Genomic DNA, 16,645 nt, shown 5'->3' with positions numbered 1-16,645 from the left:
ACTTATGCATGTACACGCACTATTATATATTTTCTGATTTTTTCCTTTTTTTGATATTAACTTAATTTCTTAAATGGTCTGCCTGATACTGCAAAATACATAAAACCAATAATTTCGTCATGCTATCGTATCCTAAAAATCATGAATGACTTCTACCCTAATACTCTTACAGAATAGAAAGAATGGCATTGGAGAAGAAATGATTAATGGATGTATAGATATAAAAATAGATCAATGAATAGATAAAGTGAGAGAGAGAGAGAGGGGAGGGGGAGATAGACATAGAAAGAAAAACAGACAACAATGCGGACCGACAGACAGACAATAAGGATAACCCGTTCCTTGCAGGAACCTGGTAGCCTGTGTATTAATCTATGGATTTCAGATTTTAGTATATGGGGTAAAGAGAAAGGGTAGAGATGACTTGTTTGTGTGAATTTATTTCTGCAGACGCCAACAATGAAAACCCCACTTGTGTTCTGAACAGGACGCAGATATAATTATGTCTCACATAATCCTGATAGAAATGAGCGAAATGCATAAAAAAATGTCTTTACCAAAGACATTTTTATCTTCCCTATATAATATTAAGGGAACAAAGGGTCAAGAGAAATAGATAATCATGAGTCTAAGCAAACAGCGCTTCAAAATTCGCGTGTCCTTTTTGCAACCCTGAAAATTAGATTCCTTTTAGAGGTAGTTAATTCAAACCTTTCCTCGAAATGATTACGTGTGTCTCTATTTTACGGGTCTCTCTTTTCCAATAATGCAATCATTTTAAACAGTAATAGTTCAGTATTAGTAAATGGATGCATATTTTTGTTGACATTGTGCGTTTTGTTTTCTTTGAATCTGTCACATCGATAAATACACGTGTTACTGGAAATAAAAACAAATCATTTGAATTGAATTGAAAATGATAAAACTGGAAAATTCTTTATGATGGGGGGGGGGGGGGAGGTAATAGAATTAATACTTCAGATTTCCAGTAAATTTAGTCAGACCTATGATATGGGCACAAATCGCTACAATGTAAACATGTAGGCTACCTGTCGCGCACAGCGTCCAAAGTACGTCACTATAATAGTCAGCGCTAAATTGGCACTGATCTACATCGCGCCATTATTTATCATCAAATATATAAGATCGAGGTTAAAAAGGTCTCTCGTTTGTGAAGATTATTTTTCATTCAACACACTTATTCTATTGGTTTAGTGAGGTTTGAATTGTATTATGAAATCATTATAACGCCTCTGTATTGATCTTTATTGCACTTGATGTGTTGAATCAACATCGTCTTTCAGAATCTTGGCCACAAAATCCAATATTTGTCAACTGTAGAAAGAATAAGGTTTGTAATTTGTCTATGCTTGTATAATACATTGTAACATCCACTTCTCTCATATCTCGATGGATCCAGAACAGTTGAAGCATGTGGAAATTGATTGAATGCTTATGACCATGACAATCATTCATTCAAAATATTAGTCAGCAAGGGAGAAGTGGGGCATTAGCTGTGCACATTGGTTTGTTATTCTTGCTGCTATATAGGGCAGGGCATTGTCAATTACCTAGGCCCTCTTGACCTCGTATCCCATCCCCATCAACACCACTGCTGAAAAAAAAAAATAGATAAATCCGCGAAACATGTCATAATATCACACTGAATATTTCTCTGGTATGTGAAATTTCGGTTTCAAAAGGTACTACATCCAGTTTTGGTTTCAAAAGGTACTACATCAACAACAAAATAAATATATATATATATATATATATATATATATATATATATATATATATATATATATATATAATAAATGATTAATTCATTAAAAATAAATGTATGGACCTGGATTTTCTTAGAGAGTGGTTTTAGTGTTGTATCATTTAGCGGTATAATAGGGGAAAATATCATTCTAGTCTGAACTTGCTAAATAATAGAATAAAAAATCACGTTTTTCTCAGAACTTGAAATTGTGGATGTAGTACCTTTTGAAACCGAACTCTTCATCCATCTATCTATCCATCTATCTATCTATCTATCTATCTATCTATCTATCTATCTATTTATCTATCTATCTATCTATCTATCTATCTATCTATCTATCTATCTATCTATCAACCTATCTAAATGCTGTACAATATAACCGTTCGTATCTATATATTGATATTTCATTTGCAGTTTGTTACTCCAAAATGAATGTTTGTGAATCCAAAAATGAATTAAGGTTCGCTATTCCGAAGTTTTGTTAATCCGAAAAAAAAAAAAATCGTTATTCCGACACTGTTAATCTGAAAACGATGTAAGATTGGCAATTCCGAAGGTTTGTTAGCACTCATCTATCTATCTATTTATCTATCTATCCATCTATCTACCCATCTATCTATCTATCTATCTATCTATCTATTTATCTATCTATCCATCTATCTATCTATCTATCCATCTATCTATCTATCTATCTATCTATCTATTTATCTATCTATCCATCTATCTATCTATCTATCTATCTATCTATCTATCTATCTATCTATCAACCTATCTAAATGCTGTACAATATAACCGTTCGTATCTATATATTGATATTTCATTTGCAGTTTGTTACTCCAAAATGAATGTTTGTGAATCCAAAAATGAATTAAGGTTCGCTATTCCGAAGTTTTGTTAATCCGAAAATTAAAAAAAAAAAAAATCGTTAATCCGACACTGTTAATCTGAAAACGACGTAAGATTGGCAATTCCGAAGGTTTGTTAGCACTCACCTTCTTTTAAATATTGGATAATCGAACCTTCCGAATAACGAACCCTATTCTTTTTTATTTTTAAAGAAAGGATTTACGATTCTTCATAGAGCACATCAACCAAATTTTACTGCATGTCTCGTTCTTTACAAACATAAAAGACAGGGCTATTGGACAGCATTAAAGAGATGGTATAGCACTGGTTGAGGTGATTCAGCTTTTAACTTTTGAGAGATACTTAGAAACCACTTTATGGAATGTCACAGATCATACAATTCTATAACAGGCATTGAAAGTTTGATGAAAGTGTATTGATAAAAATAGGTTTTAGAATGGTTGAGCTATTCAAAAAACAAAGTAAAAGAGACTGCGATCCTAATAAAAGGTGCGGATTCCACTTTTTCTTTCCATAGGGTCGCTTTGTTTTGGATATCCCAGCCGTTTCAAAACCAAGTTTCATCATAATTATTATAAACTTCAAATTCTCCTATAAGAGTTATTATGTTCTTTCACATTTCATAAGATATTTCTCACTATCTCGAAAAATCATCATCAAAGAAAGTTAGAAACCTGAAGCCCCATCACAACCAAAATTGTTTTCGTTCCGTGTTTACATGCAATTCCATGGATCTTTATGGTAGTTCAGTGCATAGTAAGACAAACCAATAACATCATGCGCTAGGGACACATGTAGAACAATTAAACATGTGATGTTTATATTGTGGTTGGTTTCCTCCTCCCAGGTTCTAACACTACAGGGAACGCAAAACCCATCCGGAGTAACCGATTACACCAGACCGGTCAATCATTAATATGTAGACCGTATACAAGGTTGATATTGTTTTCGCAGGGGGGGGGGGGGATCTGTCGTCTTTGTGCTTTATATATCTTCGACTAGTCTGGCTTCCACACTATTGCTCGTACTAATTTCCTTCCCAGAATATTAACGCCCTCTAACGACGAGAGAAGTAGCAGGTTCAGCTACTAGCATGTATGTTCAGACTATACGACCAGGGAAAAAAAAATCATGTTGCGTAATAACAGCCAGCCAAAAGTAAGCTTGTCGACGATACCGAGATACTATATAGTAGTCAGGGCTGCGCACGTGACAACATTCGGATAAGTTATTTATACTCGCCTGCTCGGTGAAACTAGGAGATCGCGTGCCTGGCGGATAATGAGAAGGGAAGTGCAATGTTCTCATAGACTTGCAGGACATACTCGTTTGGAAAGCTTGCAGAATCGGCTCGTCTTTCATATCCTTGTACACGGATATTTTCCAAAAAGGTTACGAGATCCGACAGCGACATCTTGTTCTGGAAACTTGACGGTAGGTCCTATCAGGTGAGTAATTTGGTTATAGCGCCTTACATTAACTGCTGACTAAACAAATTAAGCCTTCTCGTAATTAAGTCGTATAACTGCATAGCAGTATTAGCGTGCCATTGAAGAAGTAGCTTGGATTTATGGGCGCATGATGAGCAAAGCATAAGGGACCGCCTTGAACTCACTGACCATTGCATTGTGTGTGTTATCGTATTACTTTAAATAGGTTGCGCACTTGTAATAATGTCCAGCGTGTATGAGCAAAGCTGACAAATTATGGGGGGGGGGGGTGGTGGAGTCGCTTGAGTATATTCGATGGGTAACACACTTAGAACATGCTACTTAGAATGATATAAAATAGGTGGGTTTTTTGTAGCATCAGCAGAAAAACTGGTACATTGTTTTTGATTCCTCAATGAAAAAAAAAACAAAAACAACAACAACAAATGAATGTGACTTACGTTCCACTTGGTTTGTTTATAGGTCATCAGATAAATTCTCTTTTTTTATTATTTGCGGATAACTCAAATCTTTTTTATTCCAACCCTGACCGTAATATTTTGATTACGAATCATGAATTAAGAATGTCGCACAATGAATTTATGCAAAGAAATTGTCACTGTTATTATTACTACTATTAATATAGTATCATTATTATCATTGTTTATTCGACCAGATAAAGAATATAGGATACATAATCATAACATTACAAATATGAAACAAAAACCAGAATGGATATTACAAAGGAAGATTACACTGAACCGTACACGTACGTTACACAAAATGAAAATGAAATAAATCATGTTATGCTATGGTATGATATATTCAATATGCACTTCTGAAATTATTTTCAGTAATGTTGATTATGTCCTTGTATTATCACCATCTATGAACAATTGAAATTTACAATGCTATAAATGTAATGTTAATATTCTTTATTGGTATATTGGAGTTGATGCCGTTTTCACTCCAGTGTTTCACGGCCTACAAGCTTGGCTTTTTATAGTGGAACACTCTTTTCCATCGTTATGATTTTATTCATTTATTTTATTTATTTCTAATCTTTTGTCAGGGTAGCCCATTCACCAATAAATAGTGGTCTTCCATGGAGCCCTGAATAATATTGATGAACATATGTACATCAAATAGCAAAACGTATTTCTGAAGATAACATATAGATATATACATACTGTGCATTGCAAAGTAACATAGAAATACAGTGTATGTTGATTATGCCACAACAAGAGTTCATCTATTAAAACACCTAAACATTTTGGTGAACTGAACTCTTAATCAGACTTCCAGTTAATGAAATACTGAAATTTTCAGTTTCCCCGAGATTAGCACGGAAACCGATAATCATGACAGAAGTTTTGTCAGTGTTAAAGACTAGACGATTTTCCTTAATCCACCCCATTACTTTGTTTAGTGCAACAGTTATCTTTTCTTCTAAAACTGCTGCGTCAATAGCACTCACAGTGAGGGTCGTATCGTCAGCGTACATATCTATAACACCTTCTGAAGTACACTCGGGTAGACTGTTGACATAAATTGAAAATAAAAGGGGACCAAGAATTGACCCTTGAGGTACATCTAATTTGATAGTTGAAGGGTGGGACTTCGATCGTCTTAAAAGCAGGTCTAGCGATATCGATGGTTGCCCAACTTCCTTCTTCTCACCTTCTCACCCGGATGCCTGTAGGCCAGTTGGCCTGTCAGTTGACAGCCTCCGTATGAGTCCTTGCCAAATTTGTCTGTCTTGAGACATGGTTTTAACTGTGTTAAACTGTGTTTAACTGTTTTAACTGTCTCCTCCCTTCGGGCAATCTCCTTGATTTGGTCTTCCCATCTCTTCCTTGGTCTCCCAATTGGCCGCTTCTTGTTTGGTTTCCATTTGTGGATCCTCTTGACATCCCTATTAGAGTCTGGCATCCTTTCTACATGTCCATACCATCGTAGTATAGGTTCCTTTCTATGATGGTCAGAACTGACTCTACCTTGAGGGCTTGTCTGATGGTTTCATTGCGAACCCGATCTCTTCTGGTAACCCCATAGATGAGACGGAGAACCCTCATCTCGGTTGCCTGGATTCTACTCTTCAGTTTTGAAGTAAGTGTCCAGGTTTCACCGCCATACAGAAGCACTGGTCTCTGAACTATTGTATATAATTATACAAACTTGACATCTTTGGGTATTTCTTTCTCTTTCATGAGGGGATAGAGTGCAATTGGATTTCTGGTGAATTTGGTTATCCTGTTGTTAACTTCTTCCTCCATGAGGATGTTATCTTCCTGCCTAAATATGTGAAGTTGTCCGTCTTCTTAAGAACGTATCCATTGACGGTGACATTCCCCTCTTCCAAGTCCCTTCCCACATGCATGTACTCAGTTTTGGTGTAGCTCATCTTGAGACCAGCTTTAGTTAGCTCCCTATCCCATTGGTTCATGATGTCTTGTAGTTTGTCCCTGCTGTCTGCAGTTTGTGCTACATCATCTGCATAGCCCAGGCATTCCGCATGATGATCCTCCCTCTTGATGTTCACGAGTACGTGGTTGAGATAGATGATAAAAAGCAACGAAGAGAGCACGCTGCCTTGCCGGACCCCTGGGTTGATGTTAAAGTAGTTTGAATCTCCGATGATGGCATTCTTCTGATCATTGTAGGTGCTCTTGATGGCCATGAGTAGTCTGCTGCTTATTTTAGTATTCTCAATCACCTTCCACATCTTTTCTCTTGGCACTTTATCAAAGGCCTTCTCCAGGTCCAGGAAATAGATGTGTTGATCAATTGCATATTCCCAGCTTTTCTCCAAGTAGAGTCGTAGGGCAGCGATCTGGTCAATGGTCCCTCTTCCTGGTCGAAAACCACATTGGCTTTCCGATAGCATCTCTTCTACCTTCTTCCTCAGTCTTCTCTCCAGTATCCTTTCATACAGCTTTCCAACATGGCTCAGTTCAATCATAGTTTATTTCCAATCAACGAAAATCCAAAAAAACAAAAAAACAACATAGTACAAAGTATACATGTGATGAAATATTGTTCAAACGTTTGCAAAAGATTCATGTAATATATATACGAGACAAGTTATAGAACAACATATAACATGTACAATATTTAGGAAAACACTGTATAAATACTTCATGGGAGAGCGGAAAATGAATTCGATTATGGAAAATAGTGATCCACTAAAAAGCATAGCTTGTCGGACGTGGATCGCTAGACAAATAATGAGTAAATTATATACTATTCTATAACAATATACATGTAATTATTTTGAGATACACCGGTTGGGAAAAAAATATAGAATAGTGATAGTCATCAGTGATATCCCCCTGTAATTTTTGCAGTGCAAAGGATCCCCCTTATTTTTTAATATTGGACAGATTAAAGATTGGTTCCATTCCTCTGGCACGGTGCCACTGACCCATGAGCGGTTGAAAAGTTCCAGTAGCATGTCATTGAGTGGCTGACCACCTGCCTTGATTGCTTCAATTGGGATCATGTCTGGCCCTAGAGCCTTGTTTTTTGTGAGCTTCAGTACAGCTTTAATTTCCTCCCATGTATATTAGGTCTTCTTGGTCTGAAGCAACAGATGCAGGTGGAAAGGATTCCCTGTAGTTCCTTCTTTGCTGATTCTCCTCATCATTTACATTTGGTAGTTCCTGAGAGTATTCAGCCCATCTGTTCGCCACATTCTTTTGTCCAGTTATAACTACGCCTGATTTATCTTTCAAAGTGGTGTTCTTGGACCTACCATCACTCCTGGTCTTGTAAGCCTTTGACATGCTGTACAATAGCTTTTTGGTTCCCTTGACATCTTCGTGTAGGTCTTTTCCTATCCTTGTCCACATTCCCTTCCGAGCCCACTTTTTTACTTGGTTGACATGATTCTCTCTGTTTTACATAAGCTTCTCCGTTCTCCGCTGTTCTGTTTTTAAGCCAAATTCTGAAGGGTTTCTTCTTCTTGTCGACTTCTGCCTTCACACCCTCCGTCCACCAGCCCGTTTTCTTCTTCTTACGATTGCCCAAAGTTGCTACTCCTACTATCTTCTCTTGGATCTCGTGCAAGCAGTGCTTGAATTTCTCCAGTGTTCTTCAATGTCCTCTCCTCTGATTGTATCTCTAGCTTGAGTTGAATTTACGGTAGTGATGTCTTAAAATTTTCAGTCTTTAACCCTCTTTCGTACCTTTGACTTCTCCTTCTCTGGAAGGTGTATCTTCATTTTGCCTTTAACGAGCCTATGGTCTGAGTCAAGGGATACCGATGGAATGGCTTTGACATCCTTGATGACAGACGTTCTGGTGGACAAAATGAAGTCTAATTGTGTCTTCACGTCGTACTGCCCAATCCGAGAATTGTACCTGTACCATGCATACTGGTGGCTCTCCTGGTGCTTAAAATAAGTGTTCATTACTGAGAGGTTATTTCTTACACAGAAGTCTATTAGCATCTCCCCTTCCTCATTTATCGTGCCTACGCCAAAGTTTCCAATGACACTTTCTACTGGCCTGGAGCCAACGTGTCCATTCAAGTCGCCCATGACAATAATTTCACTGTCAATGGGTATAATGTCAAGTGTGTCTTGCAGTCGTTCATAGAACTCATCTTTTTCTTCCTGTGGTCGTCCTTGCTGTGGGGCATTTTATTCTTGGATGAAAGAGACCCTATAATTGTTAATGTTGAGGATTGGTGCAATAATGCAATAATGAACCTTCTCTATGTGCACAGCGAATTAAGTCTGGGTGGAAGAAGAACCCAACTCCGTATCTTGTGTCTCTTTCACTGCCTGGATAGATCAACTCATAGTTGTCATGGACTGTCTTTCTTCCCTGCCCCTGTAATCTTGTCTCGGCTATGCCTAGCACCTTACAATACGTTCCTACATAAGGTCAACTATTTCTTCCGTCTTCCCTCGTATGGTTCCAGCATTTATAGTATCAATGTTCGCGTATTCGTAAATCTTTGTCAATGTCCGTTCCGTGGTCGTATTCCGTGTGGTCTGTCTCTTATGAGGCTATCTGCATACAATCTTGAGCTATCCACTACTAGCAAAACTGCTGACTCGCTAAGTCTATCACTGTTATATCACCAGTAGCTTCGATCACCGTTAGTCGTTAGCGTCAACCAGGGAGTACCACGAGGAGGTGACAAATCGGACTTTACTCCCCAACCCAACTTCCTCTGTTTAGATTTTTCATTACGTATAATAGTAATCATGCAGTACAGTGATAATATTATTATGTGTTCCAATATAATCCAAATCGGAGAGTATAATACGTTAACGATATTATAGTTGTGATGCTGACAGTGGTAACTATTACTAATAAAATGAACTGATTAAAGCATTTACTTTGAAAAGTTTTAATACGTAGAGCAAACTGAATAATAATGTACATATTTTTATTAAATAGTCATTATTATCAAATAATGTCAAGACACAGTGGAATATAAGATATAACTTGACATCGTACAGTGAATTAGTAGATTTCATCTGCAGGTTTCGATCAAAATAAGGAAAAAAACGGAGAGGGGAATTAAGAGCTCATTAAAAGAAGACTTGTTACTTACAAATCTTTAGTCATAACATAATATTGCAGTAAACATTTATCCGTTGTTATTTCAGATTTCTTGGTGAAAACGACGTCGTAATCAACAAACATTTCCCATGAATTATATGACAAAGGCACTGGCACGTTATTAAGGATGTATATTGGATCGGTAACAAATGCATGTCAGCTGATGCGCAAAATATGTACACATTTTCACCTTCATGAATTTCTTTTGTAGAGTTAGGGTTAGGGCTACTAGGATTACAACTGATTGACAAATTGCCCTATACGCATCTTATTCATTCCTGTGGAACGATATACCCGGGACCCGTGTCAGCCCATTCATAGAGAGCGCTGGGCTAATGTATATTTTCTTTATTTCACCAAAGCAAGGAACATATTAAAAACGATTACATATATCAATATTCGGATATGATTACAAACATTTCAGTAAGACAGTGAAAAGGAACAAAAATACATAAATAGATTGACAATTACACGTACATAGGTTAACAAATATGCTATGGTAGGTAGCAGCCAGAAAGGAGATGTCCCTTATTTATAGCTGACCTAGAATAATTCACTCAATTTCAATTATTTATATAATGTGTTCCAATGAAAGTAAAAACGTTAGAACAGGACAAGACAAGACAAAGCAAAACATAAAATGACAATAATACAGGATGTCTCGAAACATAGGGGATAAAAAACATACTCCTTACCTTAATAAATTTGGCTGTAATTATTGAGAAGAGCTTTTTTGTAACCAGATTTAAACGAATTCAAAGAGTTAGGATTACGAATTGCACAGGGGAGAGAATTCCACAGGGTAGGACCAATGTAAATGATAGATCTTTGATAAAAAGAAGTACGAGATAGAGGTAGGTGAAAATCATTGGCGGATCGCGTGCTATAATTATGAATTTGATTATTAAAAGTGAACAAATCTAAGAGAGTCTTTGGTAACAAACGATTTTTACACAAATACATAAAAATTCCAGCTTGATATTTGTACATATCATTCAACCGCAATATCTTCAGGGATAGGAACAGTGGTTGGGTGTGGGCAAGAAAAGAGGCATGGGAAATGATTCGTATTGCACGTTTTTGAAGCACTGAAAGTCTTTGAATATAACATTCGTGAGCATTGCCCCAGACAGTTATTCCATAGTACAAATGAGGTAGAATTATGGCATTATAAATTGATTTTAAAACAGACTTTGGAATAAAACTTAGTTTATTCATTACACCAATATTTTTTGATAATTTATTACAAACAAAATTAATATGATTCGACCAATTCAATTTATTATCTACATGCACGCCAAGGAATTTTAGTGAAGGTGTCTGCAAAATTTGAGAACCACACATGTTAATGAATACAGTGTCGGTGTTACATTTTTTCTTTGTAAATATCATAAAATTAGTTTTTGATATGTTAATTGATAATTTGTTAGCTCGCAGCCAATTAGTAATATTTTGCAATTCCTTATTAAAAACCTCTTGCAGAGAATCAATATTATCATGAGACAAGAATATACTTGTATCGTCTGCAAATAAAATACATTGTAAAATACTAGAAACATTGGGTAAATCATTTATATACAAAAGAAATAAAATAGGCCCGAGGATCGATCCCTGGGGATCGGTGTATTTGCTGGTGTATTTGTTAGCTTATATAGTTAATTGTATTTCCTGAGCCAAATTTAAAAGGAGGAAACACATTCACAGGTTTGAGATTCGTGTACGTTAGCTTCTTTTTTTTTAATGTTTTTATTGAATAGTAAACAAACAATATAACAAAACAGTCATTTGCATAAATACAAATGAAAATACATACAGCAGTGCTGTATGTGAGTCATCAATCTAAATCTGAAAAACAAACCTTTTAATGAATGTATGTAAGCCTATAGGCCTATCTTACCATTTTTAGAAGCAATGGAATGTTCTGATTTGTAGTTCATGCAAATAAAAGATATCAAGTGCTTAAAAGAAGATTTTGCATTTTGACATTTAAACGTAGAACCTTGTATTACCTACACAGTAGATAAAAGTGTAGATAAGCCTCTTGATACTTGGAAGATTATGTTAATACATTCAATAGTTTATGTTACATATATAAGTTACGTCATACCTACGATTCTGTGTGTGTTTTTTCTCTAATGTCCATATTTTCTTCAAAGGTGAAAGGGCAGTTCGTGTTCAAATGCCTATGTGGAATTTTTATAAGGAAATGGAATAGAACAGAAGTGTAGAACGTTGATAGTATCGTAGTAGAATAGGAATGTTACGACATTTTGACAGTTTCCCATTTTCCTTTTCGTCAGAGTTTCCTAAGTGGTATCAACTAGTACTTCTGTTTCGGGAAACTATGTGAAATTTGACCTATTGATTTCATGTCCGTTTATCATAAAACATTTTGCCTGACATCACTTAGTATTTTGATAATTGTCTTGATTTAATTTGAAAGATGGATGACATTTCAAGTTAATTTGCTTATTGTTGATCATTGTTCCAAGTTCTTGAGCCCATCCAGCAGTATATAACATCAAAGGCATTGATGTTTTGGCAGCTTAGTAAAAACACATAGAACACTAAACTTGTAGAAGGAGAACTATACTGTACATAACATTTTGAATTTTACACGTACATGCCCCTGCTTCCCCCCCCCCCATCTCTCTCTCTCTCTCACACACACACACACACAACAGTCTGTGCCTTTTTGCATTTGAAAACTTCATCGCAAACTTCGACATCCACCAACTTATACTGATAGGCGTATCACAGTTGCGTAAATGTATTTACACATTGTTGGCTGGCTGTGTTTGCTAATCGATTTGTGGTTTGATTACCAACCTGTGACAACATAATGAAGGCATTAATTTTATTTGAATGTTGGCAGTTCGTGTAGTGCGATGACCTTCGGTTACCTCCTCGTTATCAGGGAGATTTTCATACGATGAAATACAATACAATACAATACAATACAATACAATACAATACAATATAATACGATACAATGCAATGCAAAACAATACACTAAAATATTATACGTTACACTATACACTACACTACAATACAATAAGCTACTAAGTACACTACGCGACAATACAATACAAAAAAAATCGTACAACGCTCTTTTCATAGAGCTTTAAAAGTGGGTTACAAAATTGCAGCAGTGGAACATTTTCTAAACACAATTCAGAAATATAAAGGAAATTATTTCTGAACAGGCTTCAATATAGTATTTAGACATCACACAATAATAGGTCCGGTGTGTATGACATCTTGCAAACAAAAACAAAAAACAAACAAACAAACAAACAAACCCAAAGCAACACACACACAAATACAAACGCACACACACACTTACAAACATAAACTGTACATAACTGAAGAGTGGATTTAAAATAAATGTGTCTTCAGAGCCTTTTTTAAGGAGCTGGCAGATAAAAGACCGTGTAATGATCAAGGAGATTGAATACGTCAACTGTAGGCCTAAACGTTGTATCTCCAGCTAGATTTCGGGTTATTGGGTAATAATTGAGTTGAATGTTGTGATTTGACGACCTGAGATAAGTTCTGCTAGGAGTGTGTACAGACAGACATTCATGTAGGCCTACCTTGGGGCCTGGTTGTTGAGTGATTTATGGAAATAATTTAAAGATAATGGGCTGTTGAATCGGTAGCCAGTGTTAGCACTTAGAAGGATACACAGAGGCTGAGGAGGATGACTTTTTCCTATAATATACCTCAAACACAAGACGCGCAGCCCAATATTTCAGGCGCTATGCAGACGATTAATATTAGATGCAGGAATACAGAGAAAAATAAAAGATCGATTAAAGTTCAGTCTGGAGAGGATGAGCGACCGTAAAACATGATGAAAACATGACTGATCACTAGTGATCAGTATATTTACGGATCCTATGCATAATCATGTTTCTCAAATGAGAAGTTACATTACGACAAACGAAACTGACGAGTGCGGACATTTAGTCATGTTAGCATCAGCGATTGCCAGATTCATTATTGATTACGATAGGTGCATACAATTTTTACCGAGTGAAATTCTCGAATCTGGGAGTTTTCTTCCTTGTAATTGTATCGTGATGCAGCGATAAAAATCCCATGTTAGCATCAGTAAGTCTTACTTTATTTCAAATGCAGGCGGCCAGGTCCTTATATATGCAAGCTCGCGGTAATAACACGGCCTTATCTAATTCCCCAGGGATTTTCTGATCACATGCTACACATAAAACTGGATAAGACACTTAATGGTACCGGGAAATGTCACTCACTGGGAGAATTCAGGATACCGAGAAACCAATACCCATGAACAGAGCCCTGTTTGCTGTAATGTAAACCATGCAGTTTAGAAGTACATGTAGTTGGATCCGAAAGTTCCCCATCAATGTCTGTTGGTGTGTTAGACATGTTAGAGCAGCCATTAAGATAAACCAATGAACGCAGTTTCCTTTACACCAATTCTCTCAAACAAGCGAAAGATAACAATGCTGTGTTCGATAGTATTGTATCGAAGACTATTGATAGATAAGTCTGCCAAAGAGTACTACACGTATTGCCTTGTTTGACTTCAATGAAAACATACAATGTAGGCCCTATATTGTCACCATTCCTCTCTTTGATCAATGTAGATTCAATACCATGTACATGTATGTATATTATGCTTTATGCAGATTGTTATTGGAATTGGAATGTTATTGGATCAGCAAGATCATTACGCTCTATCCCAGTTGTGATGATGATATGATAATGATAAATTCTGTCGTTTCTAGGCGCATTGATACTGAAAAATATAAAATTAGTTAAATTAAGCAAGCGAATTTCTCGATAAGCGTACCAACTAATAATAAGTTAGGATGCAGACCTAAGTATGATTCTTCAAGTATTTTTTATTAAGTGATGGATTTTTAAAAAGAAGCCCAATAATTGCATGATAAGCCGTCTGTAGAAAGATAGCACATGATGATAGTGTAGAACATACAATTTCAGTGAGTATCGACAGGAGATATCATATTACTCTTTCTAAAACCAACCTGTGTTTCATGAGATAGTAAGAAAGTAAATGGTTTGATTGGAAATATCACTAAGTTAACTGCACGCAACGTACAGGTATTCAAGACCATTGCATTTTTAAAGAAACTTTTAACCCATAAATCTCTCTCTCAATTTAACAGAAAAATGTTTTTACATTGCGACAAAAAGCGATTTCTGGAGTATTGGTAGAATTGATGATGGATGCAAACAGAAAAAACTTGACTGGCAGATGTCGACTAGAGTTATAGCAGCTGTGCAATCTTCTTATTTTTTTTTTAAAGATAATTCTCACTGTAGGTACACTAAAGCCAATATGAACACGTAACTGAAGTATAAATTGTAATACCAACGCACAATAAAGCTCAAGTACAATTGAAGTAGAGATACCCTTATTTGAATATTCTACTCAGTTTTCATTCAAAGCTAACTACGGCGCGTATAATTCTGTAGCTTTGTGTTCATGAAAAAAAAAAACAACAACAACACACCAAACAAACAAATGCTACAGATTACCAGACGAGCAGTTTAGTGTGGAAATAGGATTCTGTGTGAGTCAATGACGGTGCACATTTTGAGCCATCCCCGGAAGCGCCATGATAACATGACACAAGTTGAGTGATACGACAAGTATTACGGCAATCGCCCAGGTCAGTTGAACATAGAGAGAGAAACACAAGGGATTATACTGCAGTGTACTGATCTGGGAATATCTGGATACCTCATTGGCCCATTTACTATACATGTACAAATGAAGTCGCCGCGCTGCCATGTTACCACGCACTCTCTCTGGGGACACATGCATGCATTTTCCAGCAGAGCTTGTCACAAAGATCACGTGATGTGGTGAGCTCCGTGCAAAGTGCGTATGGCGATGTGCGTGGCAAGATGGCGGCGCAGTGCTTCAAAGTGATTGGCCAATAAGATATCCAGATCCCCCTCTAGAGATTATTACGAAAATGCAACATTAAGTATCCTGACATAAGAAATTTGTCAAAGGCCCTGTAGATCGAGAACGAGACAGAGCCATCCAACATGCTAGAGGTATGCCCCAGCGCTGACCTTGCGTTGAAATAAAACTTAGCCCTCCTTATTTTATAGTAGGAAGGACCTACTAAAATGCCAATTAACTTGTGTAGAACAGGTCGCCTGGGAATAGAGAGAGAAACAAAAAAAAAAAAATGGGAGATAGACAGAGAGAAACATTGAAAAGTAGAACATAGAACTAATTTAGACTCAAACGCACGTACATTATAGGAGCATTGCAAGGGGCACACAGACTGCAGTACACAACATTTTATTCAATTTCAAACTTTGAGCCATGCTCAGACACGTGCACACACATGCGCGGGCGCACTCATGCACACACACCACGCACACACATGCACACACACTTTTTTTTAATGATATTCTTTTATTTGAGTTTCATTCAATGTGAAATCCATATTAACAATAAAATTAATACGTCCACCAAAAAAAAAAAGAAAGCAGCTGTATTCTTCTTTCTTGTGCTGCTAAATCATTTTTCAAACATACAGTACGATATATTTGATTCTTTTTACCAAATCATACCCTGTTTTTATAAGAGAAATGACATAAAAATCTGCATAATTCTCAGAAAAAGCTATTTTGATCAGCCTAATCAAGCCAATCCGAATGTGCCTTATCACTCACACACCGACTAAGAAATGTGTGCTACTCACTTTTTCACTTAACTTCCTTTTTTTTTCACACACACACATACACACACACACACGCACACATACACACACACACACACACACACGCACACACACACACACACACACACACACACACACACACACACACACACAATTAACCCGACCTAAAAGTGCTATACAGTAACCTCCACCTGCCCCGTGTGCCCACGCCCGACCTCAACTCCTCTTTGGTATAGCTCATGCATGTTGGCCTTCTCACATTATGCGCATACTCGGGGGCTCGGAAAAAT

Source organism: Diadema setosum, chromosome 21 (genome assembly GCF_964275005.1).
Source record: "Diadema setosum chromosome 21, eeDiaSeto1, whole genome shotgun sequence".
Taxonomy (NCBI): domain Eukaryota; kingdom Metazoa; phylum Echinodermata; class Echinoidea; order Diadematoida; family Diadematidae; genus Diadema; species Diadema setosum.
This window is presented reverse-complemented; position numbering follows the sequence as displayed.